At 37.7% G+C, this 22,790-nt stretch overlaps 2 long non-coding RNA genes across 3 annotated transcripts in view; both read left to right on the top strand.

Moving 5' to 3' along the window:
• LOC101688846 overlaps positions 1–17,806 on the top strand; it is a 28,577-nt gene extending 10,771 nt beyond the window's left edge. Inside the window, exons 3-4 of one of the 2 annotated variants that reach the window (XR_201008.3) lie at positions 14,217–14,561; positions 16,740–17,806. This is a non-coding gene — a long non-coding RNA (uncharacterized LOC101688846). Of the gene's footprint in view, positions 1–14,216; positions 14,887–16,739 lie in introns of those variants that run through there. The other variant, XR_006601833.1, reaches the window with a different exon arrangement.
• Positions 17,807–18,435: 629 nt separating this feature from the next.
• Positions 18,436–22,523, top strand: LOC123387368. The gene is made up of 3 exons (XR_006601832.1): positions 18,436–20,102; positions 20,870–21,008; positions 21,719–22,523. It is a non-coding gene; the product is annotated as an uncharacterized LOC123387368 (long non-coding RNA).
• Positions 22,524–22,790: the final 267 nt, after the last annotated feature.

Genomic DNA, 22,790 nt, shown 5'->3' with positions numbered 1-22,790 from the left:
CAATTTATATAGTGTGAAGAAAGTACTTTGGAACCTTAATAGTTCATGCATTCATTCACTCACTTATTCATTCAACAAACATTTCTTAAAGTACTCTTTGCCAGGCTCTGGGCTACGTGCCAAAAGCCAGCTGTATGTGGTATGAACTTACTATGTGCCAGGAGCTATTCCAAGTGCTGTGTCTTATTATTATCACTACTACAGATGAGAAAATAAAAACATGGAGAAATCAAAAACTTATCCAAGGCCAGAGAGCTACCACTCAGGGCTTGATCCACATTGTCTGGCCCTGGAGTTTCATCCCTTAGTCCTCCACACAATGTCCCACAGGTAAATAAGACTTCTGACCTAAAACACGTTATTTTTTAGTTGGGTAGAAGGACATGGAAACAAATAACTAAAATGCTCCAAGAGTATAATTCTAGTATGTAAAGTGCCATGTGTTATTTCCAGTTTTAGGTTATTTTGAATAAAACTGCTATAAACATTCATGTTCAGGGTTCTAAGTGCACAAAAGTCTGCTTTTCTGGGTTAAATGCCTGAGTGCAACTCTTCTCGGATGGCATGGTAGCTGTGTTTAGTTTTTGAAGAAACTGGTAAAGTGTTTTCAAGGGCAGTTGTATCATTATACATTCCTAGAGGCAAAGTGTGAAAGATCCAGCTTCTCTGCATCGTTGCTGCCTTTGGGGATTGTCACATTTTTTTGTTTTAGTCATTGTGATCGGTGTGCGGTGATACATCCTTGCAGGTTTCATTTGCATTTTTCCAATGGTGAATGGTGTTCAGCGTCTTTGGATGTGCTTATTTGTCATCTGTAGATCCTCTTTGTTGACATGTCTCTTCATCTTTTGCTTACTTACCAACCAAATTTTTTTCCTGTTGAGTTTTGAGAATTCTTTATAGATTACTAGATACCAGTCCTCTATTGGATATGTGGCTTGCATATATTTTCTTCTGGTCCTTAGCTTGAAGTAATAAGATCTTTCATACAGCAAAAGGTTTAATTTTGATAAAGTCTAAACTATCAATTTTTTGTTTGGTACTAAGTCTAAGAACTGTGTCTAGTCCTTGGTTGTGAGGATTTTCTTGTACATGCTCATCTAAAAGTTTTATAGTTTTATGTTTCTCATTTAAGTCCATGATCTATTTTGTGTTGATTTTCATATAAGGTAAAGTTTAGGTCAAGTTTCATTTATTTGTTGTTCTTTTTTTCCCCTTTATTTTTATTTTCTTTCACCTATGGATGCCCAATTGCTTCAGTAATTGGTTCTCTATTATGTTTCATTGATCTGTGTGCCTATCCCTCCAACATTACCACACAGTCTTGATTACTTCAGTTATAGTATAAGTCTTGAATGCAGATAGACTGATTGCTCCCACTTTATTATTTATTTATTTATTTAAATATTTATTTATTTATTTGAGAGGGAAAGAAAGAGAGAGCACATCTGTGTGGGGGGAAGGGCAGGGGAGGGGAAGAGAAGCACACTCCCCCCTGAGTGTGGAGCCAGATGGACTTGGGACTCCATCCCATAACCCAAAGATCATGACTGAGCCGAAACAAAGTGTCAGATGCTCAACTGACTGAGCCAACCAGCCACCCCTCTCCTTCTTTCTTTATTTATCTTTTTAAGGTTTTTATTTTTATTTTTATTATTTAATTATTTATTTTTAAATTAACATATAATAATGTATTATTTGTTTCAGGGGTGTAGGTCTGCGATTCACCAGTCTTACAGAATTCAAAGCACTCACTATAGCACATACTCTTACCAATGTCCATCATCCAGCCACCCATCCCTCCTACCCACCCTCAGTTTGTTTCCTGAGATTAAGAGTCTCTTATGGTTAGTCTCCCTCTCTGGTGTCATCTTCTTTCATTTTTCCCTCCCTTCCCCTATGACCCTCTGTAATGTTTACAAATTTGTCATACCAGTGAGATCATATGATAATTGTCATTCTCTGATTGACTTTTTTGCTAGCACAATACTCTCTAGTTTCATCCATGTCATTGCAAATGGCAAAATTTCATTACTTTTTGATGGCTTCATAGTATTCCATTTTGTGTGTGTGTGTGTGTGTGTGTGTGTGTGTGTGTGTATCACAGCTTCTTTATCCATTCATCTGTTGATGGGCATCTAGGTTCTAGGTTCCATAGTTTGGCTATTGTGGACATTGCTGCTATAAATATTTGGATGCATGTGACCCTTCAGATCACTACATTTGTATCTTTGGGGTAATTACCCAGTAGTGCAATTGCTGGGTCATAGGAAAGCTCTATTTTCAACTTTTTTGAAGAACCTCCATACTGTTTTCCAGAGTGGCAGCCCCAGCTTTCATTCCCACCAACAGTGTAGTTTCTCTGCATCCTCTCCAACATCTGTCCTTTTTTTTTTTAAATTTTTTATTTGGTTTTTTTTATTAATTTTTTATTTTTTATAAACATATATTTTTATCCCCAGGGGTACAGGTCTGTGAATCGCTAGGTTTGCACACTTCACAGCACTCACCAAAGCACATACCTTCCCCAATGTCCATAACCCCAACTCCCTTCTCCCAACCCCCCTCCCCCCAGCAACCCTCAGTTTGTTTTATGAGATTAAGAGTCACTTATGGTTTGTCTCCCTCCCAATCCCATCTTGTTTCGTTTATTCTTCTCCTACCCCCTTAAGCCCCCATGCAGCATCACCACTTCCTCATATCAGGGAGATCATATGATAGTTGTCTTTCTCCGCTTGACTTATTTCACTAAGCATGATACGCTCTAGTTCCATCCACATTGTTGCAAATGGCAAGATTTCATTTCTTTTGATGGCTGCATAGTATTCCATTGTGTATATATACCACATCTCCTTTACCATTCATCTGTTGATGGACATCTAGGTTCTTTCCATAGTTTGGCTATTGTGGACATTGCTGCTATAAACATTCGGGTGCACGTGCCCCTTTGGATCACTACGTTTGTATCTTTAGGGTAAATACCCAGTAGTGCAATTGCTGGGTCATAGGGCAGTTCTATTTTCAACACTTTGAGGAACCTTCATACTGTTTTCCAGAGTGGCTGCACCAGCTTGCATTCCCACCAACAGTGTAGGAGGGTTCCCCTTTCTCCACATCCTCGCCAGCATCTGTCATTTCCTGACTTGTTGATTTTAGCCATTCTGACTGGTGTGAGGTGATATCTCATTGTGGTTTTGATTTGTATTTCCCTGATGCCGAGTGATATGGAGCACTTTTTCATGTGTCTGTTGGCCATCTAGATGTCTTCTTTGCAGAAATGTCTGTTCATGTCCTCTGCCCATTTCTTGATTGGATTATTTGTTCTTTGGGTGTTGAGTTTGCTAAGTTCTTTATAGATTTTGGACACTAGCCCTTTATCTGATATGTCATTTGCAAATATCTTCTCCCATTCTGTCAGTTGTCTTTTGGTTTTGTTCATCTGTCCTTTCTTGACTGGTTTATTTGAGCCATTCAGACTGGTGTGATATCTCACCGTGGTTTTGATTTGTATTTCCCTGATGCCGAGTGATGTTGAGAACTTTTTCATGTGTCTGTTGGCCATCTGGATGTCTTCTTTGCAGAAATGTCTGTTCATGTCTTCTGCCCATTTCTTGATTAGATTGTTTGTTCTTTGGATGTTGAGTTTGATAAGCTCTTTATAGATTTTGGATACTAACGCTTTATCTGATATGTCATTTGCAAATATTTTCTCCCATTCTGTCAATTGTCTTTTGGTTTTGTTGACTGTTTCCTTTGCTATGCAAAAGCTTTTGATCTTGATGAAGTCCCAATAGTTCATTTTTTTAAAAAAATTTTTATTTATTTATTTGACAGATAGAGATCATAAGCAGGCAGAGAGGCAGGCAGATAGAGAGGAAGGGAAGCAGACTCCCTGCTGAGCAGAGAGCCCGATGTGGGGCTTGATCCCAGGACCCTGGGATCACGACCCTAGCTGAAGGCAGAGGCTTCAACCCACTGAGCCACCCAGGCCCCCCCCCCCCAATAGTTTATTTTTGCCTTGCTTCCCTTACCTTTGGCGATACACACACACACACACACACACACACACACTAATAAGGGTAAACATGATGAAGGGATGGAATATGAGTGTAAAGATGAAAATGAAAAAGATTTTAAAAAAGAATTGATAAGAAGTTGGTGGAAAAAGTGAAAAAAAAAAAGGAGGAAATGTGATCAGGCTGGAGCCTAAAACAAAGCCATACGCTAGATTGAGAACATATTTTGGTCTGTTAGAAGAAACTGTATCCCAAAATTTTAAAGAAATAAAAACTTGTATGAATACAAAAAAATTAGGTAAAATACAATGAAGGGATAGAATATAACTATAAAAATGAGAATTAAAAAAGATTTTTAAAAATTCATAAGATAAAGTAGTTATAATAGGTTAAAATGGGAAAGAGGACAAATTTAAAAAGTAGAAAAAGAAAGTTAAAAATAATTTAACTTTGAAAGACTAAAGAATCATGGGGGAAAAGCCATGAATCCTATGTGCTATATTCCCCTAGCATTGCTATTCTGCAGTTCTCTTTGATCAGTAAACTTGGTCTCGGCTGGATGTTCTTCCTAATCTTCTGGGGAAGGGGCCTGTTGCAGTGATTCTCAAGTGTCTTTGCCTGAGGTGGAATTGCACCACCCTTGTCAGGGGCCAGGCTGAGTAATCTGCTCAGTTTCGCTCCTGATTGCTTTCCGTAAAGCTTTGAAGGGCAGGAATAAAAATGGTGGCCTCCTAGACTCTGGCCCAGAGGAGCTGAGAACTTGGGACCTCACTCCTCAGTGCACCGTCAGAGAAAAGCAGCCAATCCCTCCTGTCTCCCTGGCCTCCAGCCGCACTCCCATCACACCCAGCCTGTGACTGAGCATTTCTATCTCTGGCACATGGTCTGTTTGGAGTCTCCAAACCCAGCAGATTTCTGTTGTACACTCCCGCGCCACTCTTCCTGGTGGAGGAAGGAGAGAGTCTCCCTAGATCTGCCACTTGTGGGGTCCCTGCTTGAAGAGAAGTGGCTTGGATCACGGTTGATGGCAGCCCCGAGGTGAGAGGCCACTCCTCAGCTCCATCTCTGTAGTCGGCTTCCCCGCTCTGACACTTGGGAGCTCTGCCACACTCAGGCACCCCCAGTCTTTCTGTGACCCCAAGGTTTCTGAGGGCACACTGACCCAGTGAGGGCTGAATCCCTCGCTGAGCCACTGGAGTGATGTCCCTCCGTGGACTAGACTTCTAAAAGCTCCAATTTTGTGCTCCACTGCTCTCTCACTTGGTGGTAAGTGGCTGACGGAGGCTCCCTCCCCCTGCAGTCTATCTTTCCAAATATCAGCTTGGATTCACTTCTTCACATGTCCTACCTTCCAGAAAGTGGTAGCTTTTCTGTTCATAGGATTGTTGCTATTCTCTTCGATTTCTTGTTGAGTTTGTAGGTGTTCAGAATGGTTTGATAACTATCTAGTTGAATTCCTGGGACCGGATAAAATTTAGGTTTCCTACTCCTCTGCCATCTTTCTCCACCCACCTCCTCCCTATTTATTTTTTATGAATTGTTTTAACTATTCCAGTTCCTTTGTCTTTCCATATAAATTTTAGAACAGTCTTGTCTATATCTATAAGACATCTTACTGAATTTTGATGAGAATTGTATTAAATCTTGTATATAGATTTGGGGAGAAGTAACAGCATTTTGTGCCTACTGCTCCAATCTATGAATCTGTTATGTCTCTTAATTTAGTAGATCTTCTTTGATTTCTTTCATAAGTGTTTTTTACTTCTCAACATATAAGTCCTGTCCTTGTTTTGGTAGATTTACACCTGTTTTTTTTTTTTTTTTTTGAGCAATTTTAAATGGTATTGCATTTTCAATTTCAGCATTTATTTGTTCATTGAGAATATATAGAAATATAATTGATTTTTGTATGTTAATGTCCTGTGCCCTGGCTGAATTCATTTATTAGTTTGGGAAGTACTACAGGCTCCTTTGTAGATTCCTTAGGACTTTCTACATAAACAATCATATCATCTGAAAATAGAAGCTGATTCATTTTTTCCTCTCCAATCTCTTTGCCTTTCCCCTCCCTTTCTTTCCTTGTCCTTATTTACTAGCTAGAACTTCCAGAACTATAGTGGAGAGAGGGCTATCACTGCCTTGTTTCTGGTCTGGGTGGTGGGGATAGATGTGTGTACAGTCAGTCTTTTGTCATTATCTGTAGTTTTTGGTAAATTTTAATAATCAAACTGAGGGAGTTCCACTCCATGTCTAGTTTTCTGGGAGTTTTTAAAAACCATGAATGAATAATGATTATTTTCTAATGCTTTTTCTACACCAATTGATATAACAAAATGTTTTCTCTTCTTTAGCCTGTTAACATGATGGGTTATATTGATTGATTTTTAAACATTAAACCAGCCAGAATAAACCTCACTTGGTCATAGTGTATAATTCCTTTTGTATTTTATTGAATTCTATTGGGTAATATTTTATTAAGGATTTGTGTATCTATGCTCAAGAAGAATGTTGATCTGCAGTTTTCATTTTTCTCATGTCTTTGTCAGATAATGTTAACTTTACCAAAGTGCTAGCTTTCCCCTATTCTGTTATTTGGGAGACATTGTGCAGAATTGGTATTTGTTTTTTAAAGTTGGGTAGAATTCTCCAATGAAACCACCTCTATTTCAAGATTTCTTATTTGGTAGGTTTTACTTGGTGAATTCAATTTCCTTAATAGTTAGAGGTATATTCAAATTATCTACTTCATATTAGTTTAATTGTGGTAGCTTGAGAAATTGGCTCATTTCTCCTACTTTGTCAAACTTGTGTATGTAGGATTATTCAGTTTCCCCCATTTTCCTTTTGGTGTCTGCAGGGTCTGTAGTAAGATCCTCCATATCATTACTGGTATTGGTGATTCATGTCTTTTCTCTTTGCACTTTGTCAGTGAGACTTGCTAGCAGCTTGTCAATTTTATTGATCTTTAGAAAAATAGCTCTTTACTTCATTGATTTTTTTCCCTCTGTTTTCCTGTTTTTAAATTCAATGATTTCTGCTCTTTATTTTTCCTTTCCTTTTGCTTACTTTGAGTTCAGTTTGCTCTTCTGTTCTTCTTTTTCTAGATTCTTGAAATGGGAGATTAGATTATTGATGTGAAACTTCTTATTTTCTAACATATGCCTTTCATACTATAAAGGTCCCACTCAGCACTCTTTTAGTTACAATCCACAAATTTTGATATATTTCTTTTTTCATTTAGTTCAGTGAAATTTTCTTTTAGTTGAAGATTTCCTCTTTCATCTATGTATTATTGTGTTGTTTAGTTTCCATTTTTGTATATTTTCCTGTTATGTTTCTCTTATAGATTTCTAATTTGATGTGGTTGGAATATGTACTCTGAATAACTTCAATTTTTAAAAATTTGTTGAGATTTTTTTTTTTGATGTTTCTCATACCAACACTCATAATGTTGTGTTCCTTGTACCCACCAACCCCAAAAAACACCAAACAATTTACAGCTTTCTAGACATCAACTGGGTATCTTATAATTTAATTTAGTTCTGCCACTAACTAGTCATAGACTTAAGGACTCAGTTCCATAAGACTGTCCTTGCTTCAGACACTAGTTGCAAGTAATGGGTCTCCATGGTTTGGTTCAACCTGGCTACAAAGTTGAGGTTTGCCACAAACCTCCCTCAAATTTGATAATTTGCTGAAACAGCTTGAAAACTCAGGAAAACATTTACTTGTGCTTATTAGTTTATTATATACAAATCAATCGCCAGATGAAGAGGCATAAACAGCAATGTCCAGAAGGATCCTGAGCAGAGACTCTTCTGTCTCCAGGAAGTTGAGGTGTACCAGCTTTTTGGCATATAGATGTTTTCAGCAACCTAGAAACTTCCTGTATCCTGCATTTAGGAATTTTTGTGGAAATTACATCATGTAGGCATGATTAAATACTAACTCAATCTCTAGACCTTCGTCCTTCTCTAAAGAATGTGGGTGGGGCTGAAAGTTTCAAATTCTTTTTTTCTCCTAAAGGATGTATTATTATTACTATTATTATTATTATTATTATTATTAGAGAGACAGAGGGAGGGAGAGAGTGAGCAAGCGAGCATGCGAGTGAATGGGGGGAGGGGCAGAGGGAAAAGGAGAGGGACAGAATCTCAGGAAGGCTCCTTGCTGAGTGAAGAGCTTGATGCAGGGCCCAATGTGGGCTCATTCCACAACCCCAAAATTATGACCTGAGCAGAAATCAAGATTTGGCTGCTCAAATGACTGAACCACCCAGGGACCCCAGAAATTTCCAAGCTCCTAATCATGGCTTGGTCTTCTGGTTATCAGCCCCCATCCTAAAACTATCCAGGAGCCCATTAAGAGTTGCCTCATTTGAACAATAGAAATGAAGGGGAAATCAAGACATTCTCAGATAAAGAAAACTGAGAGAATTATTTGTCATTAATAGACTTACTATAAAAGAATGCATCTCCTTTTTTTTTTTTTTTTTTTTAAATCACCCAGGAAATTCCAAAAGATTTAGGAGCTCTGTGTCAGGAACTGAAGTAAAAATTGAAGTATTAAGAAAAAATGTTGCTCCTAACATCCATATCTCTTAGGAAATTACAAGGTTTTTAGGAGCTCTGTGACAGGAACAAGGGGCAGAGACTAAATATGTATTTCCTGTAATATCACACTTGCCTATATGGTGTTATCTGAAGTTCATATGCTGATAATGAAGGTTATAGATATGAGGTAAGGAGGAAAAAAGAAAATGATGATAGTTTGGGTTAAGCACCATAGAATACATTAAAAAGGGAAAAATAAAAGAAAGCTGGGTACCCTCTTATGGTTCCAAATCATAAATTTTTGGTTACAAAAATCTGTAGAGTTTATCCCCTTGTGCTCCCTCACACTCACCCCACCCCACCCACAATTTCTTACCTTCAGAGAGGCAAGGACAAAATCCAGATTCACATAGCTCATGAATGGTGAAAGTTTATTCAAACTTAGATCTGTCTCCAAAGTTTATTCTAAAGCTTACATAGGTTAAGGAACTGAGAGTTTGGTATTAATTACATGGCTCCCTTAGAGGTGAACATGGCAGAATTTAAGAATAAGGGGCACCTGGGAGGCTCAGTGGGTTAAAGCCTCTGCCTTCGGCTAAGGTCATGATCCCAGGGTCCTGGGATCCAGCCCCACATCAGGCTCTCTGCTCAGTGGTGAGCCTGCTTCTCCCCTCTTACTCTGCCTGCCTCTCTGCCTACTTGTGATCTCTCTCTGTCAAATAAATAAATAAAATCTTAAAAAAAAAAAAAAGAAAAGTAAATGAAACAAGATGGGATTGGGAGGGAGACAAACCATAAGTGACTCTTAATCTCACAAAACCAACTGAGGGTTGCTGGGGGGAGGGGGGTTGGGAGAAGGGGGGTGGAGTTGGGGAGGGTATGTGCTTTGGTGAGTGCTGTGAAGTGTGTAAACCCGGTGATTCACAGACCTGTACCCCTGGGGATAAAAATATATGTTTATAAAAAATTAAAAATTAAAAAAAAAAAGAAGAAAAAGATGATGTTGGTATAGATATGAGCTTTAGGGAAGATGGAGAAGAAGAAAAAAAGTCAGAGGATATTTTTGCTAATCTGTATTGCCATTTGCTGATTTTTCTGTGCCAAGGATTTATTTTCTTTATAAAAAAAAGAATACCTACATTATTTTTTGTTAGGATTTTTGTAAGGAGAATGCAGGAAAAAACTGTAAAGCATTTAAGGTAGTGTACAAATACTCTTATATGTTCAAATTTAATACTACTTAATATCCTGAACATAATTGCTTATAACTTTTCTGTTCAATGAAAGGAAGTCAAATTAGAAACATAGCAAATGAGTATTTTCTAATAATTTGAACACCTTAAAGTGGAACTGGAAAAAAATACTCACATTCACTTTTGTATGCATTAAACCCCTGGAAGAATAAACAGGACATTTATAATGTTGGTTCTTTGTTGCAGAGTGGGGTACAGTGGGGCTGCTGGTCTAGCTTAGCTTTGTTGTTGAACTGGGCAGATGGGTTGGAGGGAGACTTTTGCTTATACTATTTTATAGTTTAAAAAATCTGATCCCTGTGAATATATTGATTATCTAATTTTATAAAAGAACAAAAAAGGTAGAATTGGCATTCTTAAGAATTTACCCATACCCTTTTCCAGGAGTGTTTGGGTTGAGAGTGCCTGCCCATTAACCAGGGAAGTTGTAGAGAGCTATTCCTTCCATGAATGAAAAGCAGAATTTGATGGCCTCTATTGTCCCTGTGGTATGATTCCTGAAATTTGAGTGGATTCTCTATTCTCCCAGGCTTTATTCATGAAATATACACTAAGCACATGCTACAGTGAGTTTGTTTATGTAGTGAAATCCAACAATTACTGCTTCTAATTGCATGCTTTGTCTACTTTTTATATTGGCTAGATCACGGTTGTCAACTAAGAAGGCTTTGCATTAAAGGAGAGATTCTGCTACACCTAAAATCACAGAACTAACATTGAAAACATTGTCCTGTCAATACCTAAGTGCCGATGTAGCCCCTTGATTGATGGGAGCAGAATGACCTATTGACCCACATTGGCATTATCCAAGGGCCAACATTATCAGTCAGTTCTCCTTTCATAAAGGAGACAGGGTGCCCAATATCATTTATTTATAGAAAGAAACTGCACTGGGCTCCTTATCTTTCTTAGTTTGACTTTTGTTCTGACTTGTGAACCCTGTTTTGGATTCTAGTGTTGTTGACCTCTCATCTGCTGGCCCTGACATGAACTATGCTCTGTGGCTAGGTTTAAATATTTGCTTTGTCTCTGTTTAGAATTATACTTTCTTTCCTCTTCAATCTCTGATGGGCCTTGAAAATTTCTTTTCAACTTTCCAAAGAGAACCCTTTTTAAAATCACTGTTATCATGGAGTTGCCTCTATAATTATTTTGGCATTAAATTTCATTCTCTGTACAACAGTAGAATTACCACATGATGTAAAGGGGCCCCTTGTTATTGTCATCTGGTCAACCCAGTATTGTTGTGGAATCTTGTGACCTTTTACAATGTGTCATAATTGTAACGAACTTTTATTTTTGTGTTATTTTATTGAGCACAGTTCATCAAGGTTGATAAAATAAAGTACAAATATGCAGAAGCACTGTGGATTTCCTTTCCTCAAATCAATTTTCCTTTCTCTCAGTTAAGTCTGGAAAATGAATATTACTAAGACGAAACTGTAAAAAATTTACCAATATTGACATCATCTGACTAGTGAGTGGGTAGTAAGGGACTCAGCTTTTAGAAGCAAATGGATCCTTTCAGGTAACTTCAGCACCAAACAGTATGCCAGAGATGTTCACTCTTACATGAGTTAGGCAATTTATGATCAGATTTCCCTCAACTTCAAAAGTTGCAAGTGCTAGATAACTGTCCGATCAAGCTCATTTCATGCAATATTGAATAGAATCCAAGTTAGCCTTCAGTCAGTTGGCTTCCACAGGAGATACCTTTCTATAATGACTCAGAATTGAGAAATTTTTATCAGCCACTCTTAAGAGAGGAATGTTGTGAAATTGGAACACATTTTAATATTAAGAGTCTGCTTTTACAACTACAGATTTCCCCAGGGACAGACTTTTTATTCCCAATTGATTACTTGGTGCTACATCACTAGGCAAAAATTCCCCAGAGTTCAGTTACCTCTTGGTCACATTTAGTTTGATAAGAATATTTAACTGAGGAGTGTACCAAATATTTGCCATGCCTTGTTCCTTAAAACTTAGGTTATATTAAAATAATTAAAATAATTGTAAGATACTTTTTGCTTTGGATTTTTGTAGGCTTGTAAGCATCAGATTTATAAGCACTAAAACAGAAAAATATATAAAAAATAAATACATTAAAACATTTTTATCACTAAAAAGGTAAGACATTAATATAATTGTCATATACCTCAATACCTATTTATTTCAGTTAAAATAAGTAAGGAGAATAACTTTCACAGTTGACTTCTGATTTTAGAGAAACAATAGGCTAGTCATAAAAATTTTAGGCCTTGACTGACAATTCTATCATTTTATTTTAGCATTCACTGTTGCAAAAAGTACTGCTGAAACTACCTGATTTTAACTGTTTTGAAAGACACTTTCTCAGAAACTTTGGAATTCCTATTTTCTGCCTCATTAGCACTCTGTTCTTTTGGGATTTCAGTTAAAAGTAGTTAAGACTTTCTCACTATAATATCTCCTATACTACTTACCACCTTTTCTGTATTTTCTTTACTTTTATCTCTCCATGCTTCACTTTGATGATTTTATTCAAATTTTGCTTTTAGTTCACTATTTCTGTCCTCAGCTGTGCATAATTTAATTTTAGAGTCATCCATTGACTTTCTAATATCAGTTGTATTCTTCATGTCCAGAATTTCCATTTGATTTTATTTTATAGCCTATATTTTTTGTCATATTTCTTCATATTTTTTGTCTTTTTTGACATATTAATAAAGGCTTAAAGTCTGTGTATCAATTTTCATCATCTGAATCTCCCAAATCTGTTTTCTCTTATTTCTTTTGGTTTTTAATTACATTGTCTTGTTACTTTTGATGTGCTGAACAATGTATTATGAAAACTATAAAATTAATTTGAAGCATATGGGAGTGTTATCTCTGGCCTTACTAACTGTATTTTTTTTTTCTTGTCAAGAGTGTAGGAGCATTAGCTATCCCAGAACAACTCATTCTAATTATAGAAATTAATATGATATGAAGTTGTGTTTTAGTCCCTGCAAAGGTTGAACTATTTCTGGTTTATCCTTCTTCCTAGACTCAACCCTTTGGGATTATAACCCAAAGTATAGAGTGTTTCACCAGAGAAAGTTTGTTCCCCTATCATATAAAGTTTCCAGAATGTCAGTTCAGCATCTCAGTGTCTTTTCTAAAAGAAGCAGAAGTCTTCAGAAAAAGTGGCCTTGAATGCAGGGATTTCTTCTCTGGGTTCCGTTCTCTTCCATGATCAGTTTGTATTTATAGACAATGTTGATGAACTAAAAATCAAATTGTATCTTCTTAAGCCTTAGTCATATTATTCCACATCCCTCCTCCTCAAGAAACTTATGATGAAACCTTAAAAATCCATTTTGGGTCTGTGTCATTCTTTGACCACATAATTACCTTGCCTCAGCAGATGTACAGAATCTATACATGGACCCTTTCTTGATTTTATTGATATTTATCAGAATAAATACTTGAAGGAAGTTTCTGCCAAGGGATAGGAATATTTTAAAAAATTTGTGAGAGAAGAAAGTTTGGTTTTATTGATTTTTATTTATTCAGTCTACATAATTGGTGGCATTAATAATTTGATCGTCAATTTGCCTTGTATTGGATAAACTAATGTATGTCACAGAAGTGGACATATTTGGTAAACTTTTGACTTTTTGACATGAAGAAAAATAACAAAGTGCTAAAAAGAGGCTAGATAGAGATTCGTAGACTCTGGATTCAAGAACTTGCTTGGTTACTCATTATTTATGTCACCTTGGGAAAATCACTTACTCTCTTCAGTTTTCTCATTTATAAAATATAGAGAATAAACTCGAGTCAAAATTTTTCCTCACAGTATAATCCTTTTTTTCCCAAGGGAAACTTACATAGAAAGTCAAAATTAGAAAAACAAACAAACCCAAAAAACCACAGCTAAATTGGATGTGACATTGTGTTTAGTGTGTGTGTGTGTGTGTGTGTGTCCTGGTTACAGCAGGTGCAGATTTGCCCTGCCTTTGCTTTTGGGGTGGTTCCAGGATTCTGTGGAGTAAATAATCATGATGTCTGTTCTAGGTCTTCAGAACACAATTCTAAGAGTGATGTTACATTCATTGCAGGACACTGGTGAGAACAGAGATTGAAGGTTATTTGAAGGTCAGAGCATTCCTTGAAAGGAAATATTTCCAAGTGATTTCTGCTGATGCTCTTTTCATGAACCTGTTACTATTTCTGGCAACAACTCAGCAATGAGGTTGGAAGTGGCTGCCATAGAACTTGAAAAGAGAGAAGAGATTCACACTGAGGATCAATAGGAAGAGATTCACACTGAGGATCAATAGGAAGGGGATAAGGATTCAGTGAAGGATATTTTCCAAGATGACTTTTCCAGAGAGTAATTTAAAGTGTTTTCCTTTCTTTTAATTCAGGACCGATATTCCTAAAGACATGAGGCTGGTGATGTATTTCTAGAAGAAGCATCATAAGCAAGTCATTGTTTTTGCCTGCTTGACCTTTACCATCCTGATGCCAGCAATTACCCTGTTTACTGCTATCTAAAAAGAAAAATGCTGTGTGGAAGGTCTTGTCTACTGTTATTGGAACATTTGGAGAAGTCATGGAAGAAAAATAAAAGTTGATTAATGTGATCAGGAGAGAGCAAATGGAGAGAACTTCAATAGCAAATTTTTTTCTTAACATACTAGGTAGTTTTGACCTAAGTCTGTCTGTTAGGCTATGTTGAATTAGTGGGTGGCAAGCAACAACAAAAGATGGTAAGTACTGTGGTTACAACTAAAGAGGGTGGTACTAAGCCTGCTGGTGGTGACAGATTTCTTTGACTTGGGTAGATTTCAGAAGATTGAAATACAGGATGACTGGTTTCTCTCAAGCAAGCTTTTTCTAGACTATCTGAAATAGATTGAGTGTTGCTGAATGTTTAATAATCTCAGAGTGACCTAGAAATGGAAAAAAAAACTATAAATTTTTGACATTTAAATACTGGGTCAGAACTAGATAGAAGTGAAAAAAAGGGTATAGCTTGTTGTATACTCTCCTCTTTTGTCTTATGTTAAGGAAATAAACTATATGTTTGAAGTGGGTCCAGCTATGGTCTGTAAACATACACAAAATTTTATAGCTTTTCAGCAGGTTAAGAGGGATTTCTTTAATACATCTATCCATCTATCTATCTATCTATCTATCTATCTAATCACCTACCTATTTTCCCACAAATCTATCAGATCTGAAAACTGGAAGAATGTGTAGTTTTTCTTTGTAACTTTCTTGACCAGGTGATGCTAATACTGCAAAGTATCTCCTTCCTAGCAGACTATGACCTCATTGTGACCTGGCACTCAATTTATTGAAACACCTTGATCATTATTTTTAAAGCCTTTTAGGGAAAGAAAAGTGAAGATATAAAACTGGTTTTGTCTTTGTTTTTGCCTTAAAAAAAAAAAAGATTTATTTGTGTTCAGGGAAGGGGAAAAGGGAGAGGGAGAGAGAATCTCAGACAGACTCCCTACTGAGCATGGAGCCAGACGCAGGGCTCAGTGTCATGATCCCAAGATCATGACCTGAGCTGAAAGTAAGAGTCAGGTGTTTAACTGACTGAGCCACCCACGTGCCCCTGTTTTTGTTTTTTGTAAGGAGGATAACTTTCTCTTTTGCTAACCTAATAGGGAATTTAACTTTCATGTATATTCCAAGCTTAATTCTTGCAATAGAACTCACCTACAGTGTCCCTGTGGTTGGAATTTTAAACCTGCTATCATGAGCATAGCAATTTATCTCTGTGGCTGGATGGGGCTTAGGAAAAGAGGCACACAGAAGGGATTTGACAAATTTAAAATTGGCTTTTAGTTTGTATGTTGAAAGAATTCTAAGAGCAAGAAATTACGCCTTGAAAAGAGTTAGGAAATAACTGTTCAAAGCTTTTTACCAGTATATTTTTCACAACGATCTGTAATTTTGAAAGATGACTACAGTCGAGTGACCTTTTTGTAGACTGGAGAATTGAAATAGTCCAGCCCCTCTGTTTAATAGATCACCAAGCTCATCAGTATGTTGAGGAATGACAAAATTATCCCATGCCCAAAAGTAATTAGGGACTGAAGTGATTTTTGTAGTGAAGCCCAAATTAAAATTTAGCTATAATTTTCATGAAATTCATTGGTTGATGTAGTATTGTCCCTTTCATTGCTGAAGCCAGTAAGCTGTAAGAATATGATAATGCAATATTGAGAAGGAATTTTGATTCTATTCACTTCTTTATTTGGCTGCCTAATGATTCTGTAAAAGAAGATAATAGAAGTGGATACCTCATTTTATGCATTTAGAAAAGTACTTGATAATGTACTTCAAAAATATATTAAATACATTTTAAATGCACTTTGGAAAATATTTATTTATAAGACTCTGTTAATATTTTGTAAATTAAATATTTCAGACTCATGCTTACTATATTTGTAAGTTCAAGTCTTTTCTATTTCTTAAACTTAAATTTGGACATATCTGCCTCTTGAAGTGAGGGTAGATGGGAAGGAAATATTAGGTAAAAGAAAGATAAGAAGATGGCTAACGGGGGAAGAAAGTAAAACCCTATCTGGAAGCAGAATTCTTCATTGTAGGTGTTTGGGAAAAAGGAAAAGCAGAACTCACAATGCACCTGATGAAGGTGAGCAATCTTTAAGAAAGAGAGCAAACAACACTGTTAAGACAAAACCTTTTCTGTTGTGTACTAGGGAGTGTGAGATTACTGTGTCTATCTGGTGAGTCAGGTTTATCAGGGACTATCCTTGTAGGTGTAAGCAAAACAAGCCCACTTGTAATACACAATTAACATCTCCCTTCTACTGCCACAACCAGTCATGAATGATCCAATTTTGAGTAACAGTGTTTATCTTGAAAGAGCTCACAACACTTCACAGACACTTTCTCTCTTTCTTTAGATCTCTCATGCTTCCAGACAAGCCCACACTGCATCTCCACCTCCTCAGCTCACAAGGAAGTTGTGGACGGACAGACTCAGTGTACGAAGCTGCCCAGCCCTGCCAAATGCTGGGTTTGGAGCTAGCAGGAGGTGCTTTTGGGTGTTCTGTTGGGATCTCCCTCATCATTTTTTCATAGCCTCTCTGAATTTGCTCTTGCCACCTGCCCAGGTCTATGGTAAAATGCACACTTGGAAAGGTTGCAGTCAGCTCTACTTCTAAGATCAGCGAGCATGTGATACGCTTCCCCATCCTCCTTGGTCCCCTTCCTGCTCTCATTGCCTCCCTGCAAGGCGGCGAGAATGTCTACTTCACTGGAAGAAATCTTAAAGCCCAGAGAGTATTTGCTGCATCTTCTGATCATTCAATAACTGTCAAAGAAGAACTGGAGTTTCCTCTGTCCTCCTCACAACTCCTAAATGCGGAATCACTTCTCCTTATCGGTGACCAACTTTCAGTAAAGAGCAGATACTATTTTTTTGAAGAGGCTAAGAAAGCATGAAATACTGACATGAACAAAGTTCCGAAGTCTAATTAGTTGAGTTATAACCCAGCCCTTGCTGGCTGATTGGCTTTGTCCTGTAGTTGCCTAATGTATAAAGTAAGATGATGAAGCCTAGCTCGTGGGAGAGCATTGCAAGAATGATGAATAGTGGAAGTGTTCTGTAGGCCACAAAGATTCACAAAATTGTTATAGTTACTTGGATTTTTTATTTTAAGGATGCATGCTTTCATAAAAATCCAGAAAATTTAGCAATTTCTCGTAAAATTAGATGGCGGGAAAGTTGAGCACTTTATACCATTTGACTTTGGAGCAGGCAAAGGCAGAAGGAAAATGGAAAAAAATTCTGATTCGCCCTACTATCTTTTAGGTGATTGCAGGGGGCACCATCAAAAGTTTACACTATAGAAAAACGCTAGTTTACTAGCAGCTTCTGTTTCTCTTGCTGCACCTTATTCTAGCATGGATCTGAGGAAGTTAAAAGCAGTGATAACATTAAAGGTCAGATGAATTATTACTATAGTGTTCAGGCCAAATTTCTGATAGAGTTTTCCAAAAATGTATAAAGAATCATTCTTAAGAGTCTGTCTCAATGAATTGTTCTTTATTTGCCATGCGGAACTTTGTAAATATTTAACTTCCTTCAGAGGTTGGAATGTACAAATATGATTTATTATTTCTAATGATTGGAAAGAGGCTTGGTATCTGCAAACAAAAGGTATGAGTTGAAAGAGAATGCATAATACAATGCATTTCTTTATTAGTGCAGAACACATTCTTTATAAGCTGGCAGAACAGCATCTGAAAAGAAAAAGTGAGTGATTCTCAAGACGATTTGTCCCTTAGTAAGCTCAAGAGGTGGTATTTAAAGTAGAAATAACTTTTCATTGAGTGCTTATTATGTGCAAGGCTCTATTCGGAGTAACCGCTTTATGTGCATGTTCTGCCGTCTGCCACAGAACACAGACTAACAGAGGATGCAAACTGGATTGTGTTGGAAATGTCACTTACCTATCTTGGTATGTTATCATGTCAATTATTTCTCATTATTTTAATGATAATTCCAAAGATCCTTGAAAAAGAAAAAGAGAGAGATGGACGCACAGATAAGAGAGAGAGAAGGATTAGAGGGGGCAGACACCGAGAGACAAGAAGGAGGAGGAGGAGGTGGAGTGGGGGAAAGAGAGAGAAGATGGAGGAGATTGAGACAGATTAGTTGTGAGATTCAGGACTTTGTGGGGAAACATGACTCATGACACATAACAAAAACACAACTTCATTATTGTCTCCCTCAGGTTTATTTCAGACATTCAATGAGCATAATTATCTCTTGCTGGTGAATCAGAACTTGGGTAGGTTCCATTAACTTTTCTGCTCTTATTAACATATCCTACCAACTCTTAAGAAACAAACCAAGTCTCAGTAAATAAATCAGAGTTGCCAAGTCTAAGATGTTAATACACAATGAGCTTGATTCAATATCAGATGTTTTCCCCCTTTTCCAACTCAGGCTTTCTTCTAGTTGACAGACATGATGGAAGAGACATTGTTGGCTTCTCTCTTCCTATGCTTTGTGCTTTCCTCCTCTTTAACACTTTTCTCATTCCAGTTTTTGAGCTTGTTCTTGACCCTATTAAGGTTTGGGAAGGCAGGTGGAAGAGGACAGAAAAGATCATAAACTGGCTCTTCTGGGCTGAGTACTTTTCAAATGTGATTCTCTCTCTGCTGGGCATTTTTGTGGGTTCCTCTGAGCTTCTCATTCATGGAGACCTCTCACATTTAGATTTGTTGACCCTCTCAGAGCTATCTCTACAGTGCATGTTCACTTCAACTCCCTTCAAGTGTCTTTTAGCTTCTTGTTCCTGGAATTTCTTTTCTTGTCCAGGTGTCCCTACCTTGCTGGGCCCACTCTGATGCCATGGTAGCTCTGTCTACCAAGGGACTTGACTCTTATCCACCAGAAACATTCATACATCCCTTATCCCACAAAAGTTTGAGACAAGAGCTCCACGTCAGCAGGGCCACCCTGCCACAGGTCATTCTGTCTGAGGATTGAGTCAAGTTTCAGTCTTCTGTGCCTATCAATTGCAAGGGAAAATCTAGTTGTGAAGAAGGTGCCATGGGAAGTCCATTTACTCTGCTGGAGAGACATGAGGCAGACACTTCTCTATCCTGAATAGGTGGGAGAAAGCTCAAAGCATAACTTCCTCTGAAGAAGTCTCCTTCCAAATATTTTCCCACTTTCATTCTCTCTCTCCCTTTATCCTTTTTATATTTTCAAGGTGAGTGAGGTGGATCTATAACTTGGGAAACTACTGTAACTTCTCGATGGGGAGAAACTCTGCATATGGTGAGCTGTCTCACCCTGTTTGGCATCTGATACAGATCATACTTATGGCTCAGTAGAAATCAAGTCAGGAGTAGTCCTCCTTTAACTATGTTAGTAATGACCTGCTTTGCAGTTCAAATAAGCGTGACAAGGAAATAATCAAATTAAGTAATTCTAATGGTTTTATTAATTATAATCTCAGAGTCTAATATGATTCTAGATACAAAAAAGTACCTAGCAAATGTTTGTTTGCAGAAGACAAAAAGAGGAAAGGCAGACAAGTCACCTATTATAATCTGATAAATGTACCCATATGCCAATGCCCTGCTTTCCCCCCTTTAGCTTCTGCCAGCTTTGCCCTTGATCTTGCTCTTAGTCCCAATGGTCATGTTTACTCTGCTTGTAAATGCTGTCTTTCCTTTGACTAACTGAAGCTCTGAATTTGGTCATCTATCTCTGCAAGTTCACATTTGCTATAAAACCTGGTTTTGGGGTAAGTTTTCACTACTTTGATGATGAATCTTGACTTATTTTATTTTTTAAAAATATATATTTTTTAAGATTTTATTTATTTATTTGACAGACAGAGATGACAAGTAGGCAGAGAGGCAGGCAGAGAGGAGGAAGCAGGCTCCCCGCTGAGCAGAGAGCCCGAAGTGGGGCTCGATCCAAGAGATCCAAGAGATCATGACCTGAGCCGAAGGCAGAGGCTTCAACCCACTGAGCCACCCAGGCACCCCTAAAAATATTTTTATGTATTTATTTGACAGAGAGGTAGAGAGGGAGCACAAGTAGGCAGAGTGGCAGGCAGAGGGGGAGGGAGAAGCAGGCTCCCCGCTGAGCAGGGAACCTGATGCGGGGCTCTATCCCAGGACCCTGGGATCATGACCTGAGCCTTAGGCAGATGCTTACCTGACTGAGCCACCCAAGTGTCCTTACCTATTTTATTTTTTATTAACTTACCAATTATTGAGAATCTACTATAAGTCAGGCATTAGGTAGGCACTGAGAATACAAAACTTAAAAGGATATAGTCTTCATATATTAACACAATAACTGATGTACATACAGTCACTAAGTGCTTTAGGGGAATTATGTCATTTAATACTTATAACAACCATGAGCTAGATGTTGTTATTCTCATTTCCATTTTACAGATGACAAAACAAAACACAAGAAGGCTAAATAAATTGTTCAGCTCCCCTAAGAGTAGGATGGGTCTGGAAGTCTCATTTTTTTTTTTTTTTTTTCCCCAAGCAGGCTCCTAAACCCAGCATGCAGCCCACCATGGGGCTTGAACTCATGACTCCGAGATCAAGACCTGAGCTATGATCAAGGGTCAGACACTTAACCACCTGAGCCATCCAAAAATGTGGTAGTCTTATTTTTAACCAATATGGTATGCAACTTCCTTCATCTACTTGGTTCTGCCTGATGTATTGAATAACTTCTGTCTGCTTCTGCTGTTGAGTTAGTGCATTAGTACTGTGGTAGGAGTTGGGGCTGGTGATGGTAATGAAGCTTCTTTTTTTTTTTTTTTTAAGATTTTGTTTATTTATTTATTTGACAGACAGAGATCACAAGTAGGCAGAGAGGCAGGCAGAGAGAGAGGAGGAAGCGGGCTCCCTGCCGAGCAGAGAGCCCGATGTGGGGCTGGATCCCAGGACTCTGGGATCATGACCTGAGCTGAAGGCAGAGGCTTTAACCCACTGGGCCACCCAGGCGCCCCGGTAATGAAGCTTCTAATGAAATTATAGAGGTGCAATATTGTGTGGGATAAAGAACATTGGTTAAAGTCATGGCTTCAATATTTAGCTGTGTGTGCTCTTTCATATTATAAGAAAGGCATAAGCCTTAATTTTCTAACCTGTAAAATAAGGATAATAATGATACCCACTAAAGATTGTAGGGAAGGTGAAATAGAATTTAACAAAATATGTGACACTCAGGAAGCATTCAATAATTTATAGCTATTATTTTTTTGAACTAAATATATTTTAAGATATAATACACTGAAAATATTCAAGTTTGAGCTTCTTTCTGGAAAGACCAAGGTTTTGCTCTTTGTAGGACATTTGAAATGAGAAACTTTTGTTATTTCTATTTTAGAGAAGAAGAAAATGATGTGAAAAAACTGCCAGAAACCTGATAAGACTGTCTAAGAATTTGGTCTTTAGAAACAAGATTTCTTGCCTCTCTGTTCATTCTCTGTTTGTGTGAAAAACAAGATTTCAACCTTTTGTTTCTTCTCCCCAAAATGTTTTTTACCTTGAATTCCATACCACTAGAAGACCTGTGTAATTCATGCATTTTCTACCTAGTCTGTGATTTTACAATGGTAAGACTGCTGCATAGTGAGGCCCCTCCCATGTTGGGGACTACAGGCACAATGGTGAAGGGTAATGGGCTCTGCAAACATGCACAAGACATGCATGGGGTGCGAAGGGGAGCTCACAGAGGTAGACATTCTTTAAATTCCTAAAAGACAGTAAGGTAGTTAGTGAACGACACACCCTGTTTCAGCTATGAGTAAAAATAAAAAGGCCTGTGTTAGACACTGAGGTTCTATATGGAGCTGGGTTTGGCTGTAGGTGATGCTAAGATAGTTTAGCATTTGATCTTTGGATAAAAATTGGCTAAGTAGAAGATTATGTCATCAAAATGAATGGAATGCTTTGTGACATTGGAGGACACGTAAAATATGCAAACTCATTCTCACAAAAGGAAATAAAGCACATTCCATCTCTCTGAGGTTACATGAACCCCAAAAAGAAACATAGATTTGAATTTAAAATTATTTTCTTTAAATTTAAGTCTTTTGTAGGCACAGGTTTTAACTTCAGAAAGAAAAAATTATCCTCTAAAACATGAGGCAGGGGCACCTGGGTTAAACCTCTGCCTTCAGCTCAGTGGGTTAAACCTCTGCCTTCAGCTCAGGTCATGATCCCAGGTCCTGGGATTGAGTCCCGAATTCCTGGGCTCTCTGCTCCATGGGGAGCCTGCTTCCCTTCCTCTCTCTCTGCCTGCCTCTCTGCCTACTTGTGATCTCTGTCTGTCAAATAAATTTAAAAAAAATTAATAAAATCTTTAACAAAACAAAACATGAAGCAAAGCTTAATTTCTTAAATCTCTACTGTTCTCCTTAGTTTATTTAAAAGGTCCATAGGGAGTAAATCCTCAG

This window comes from Mustela putorius, unplaced genomic scaffold, assembly GCF_011764305.1.
Source record: "Mustela putorius furo isolate JIRA1106 unplaced genomic scaffold, ASM1176430v1.1 tig00003853_pilon_pilon_pilon, whole genome shotgun sequence".
Lineage (NCBI taxonomy): Eukaryota > Metazoa > Chordata > Mammalia > Carnivora > Mustelidae > Mustela > Mustela putorius.
Note: the sequence above shows the minus strand (reverse complement) of the source record. Positions and strands in the feature narration are given on the sequence as shown.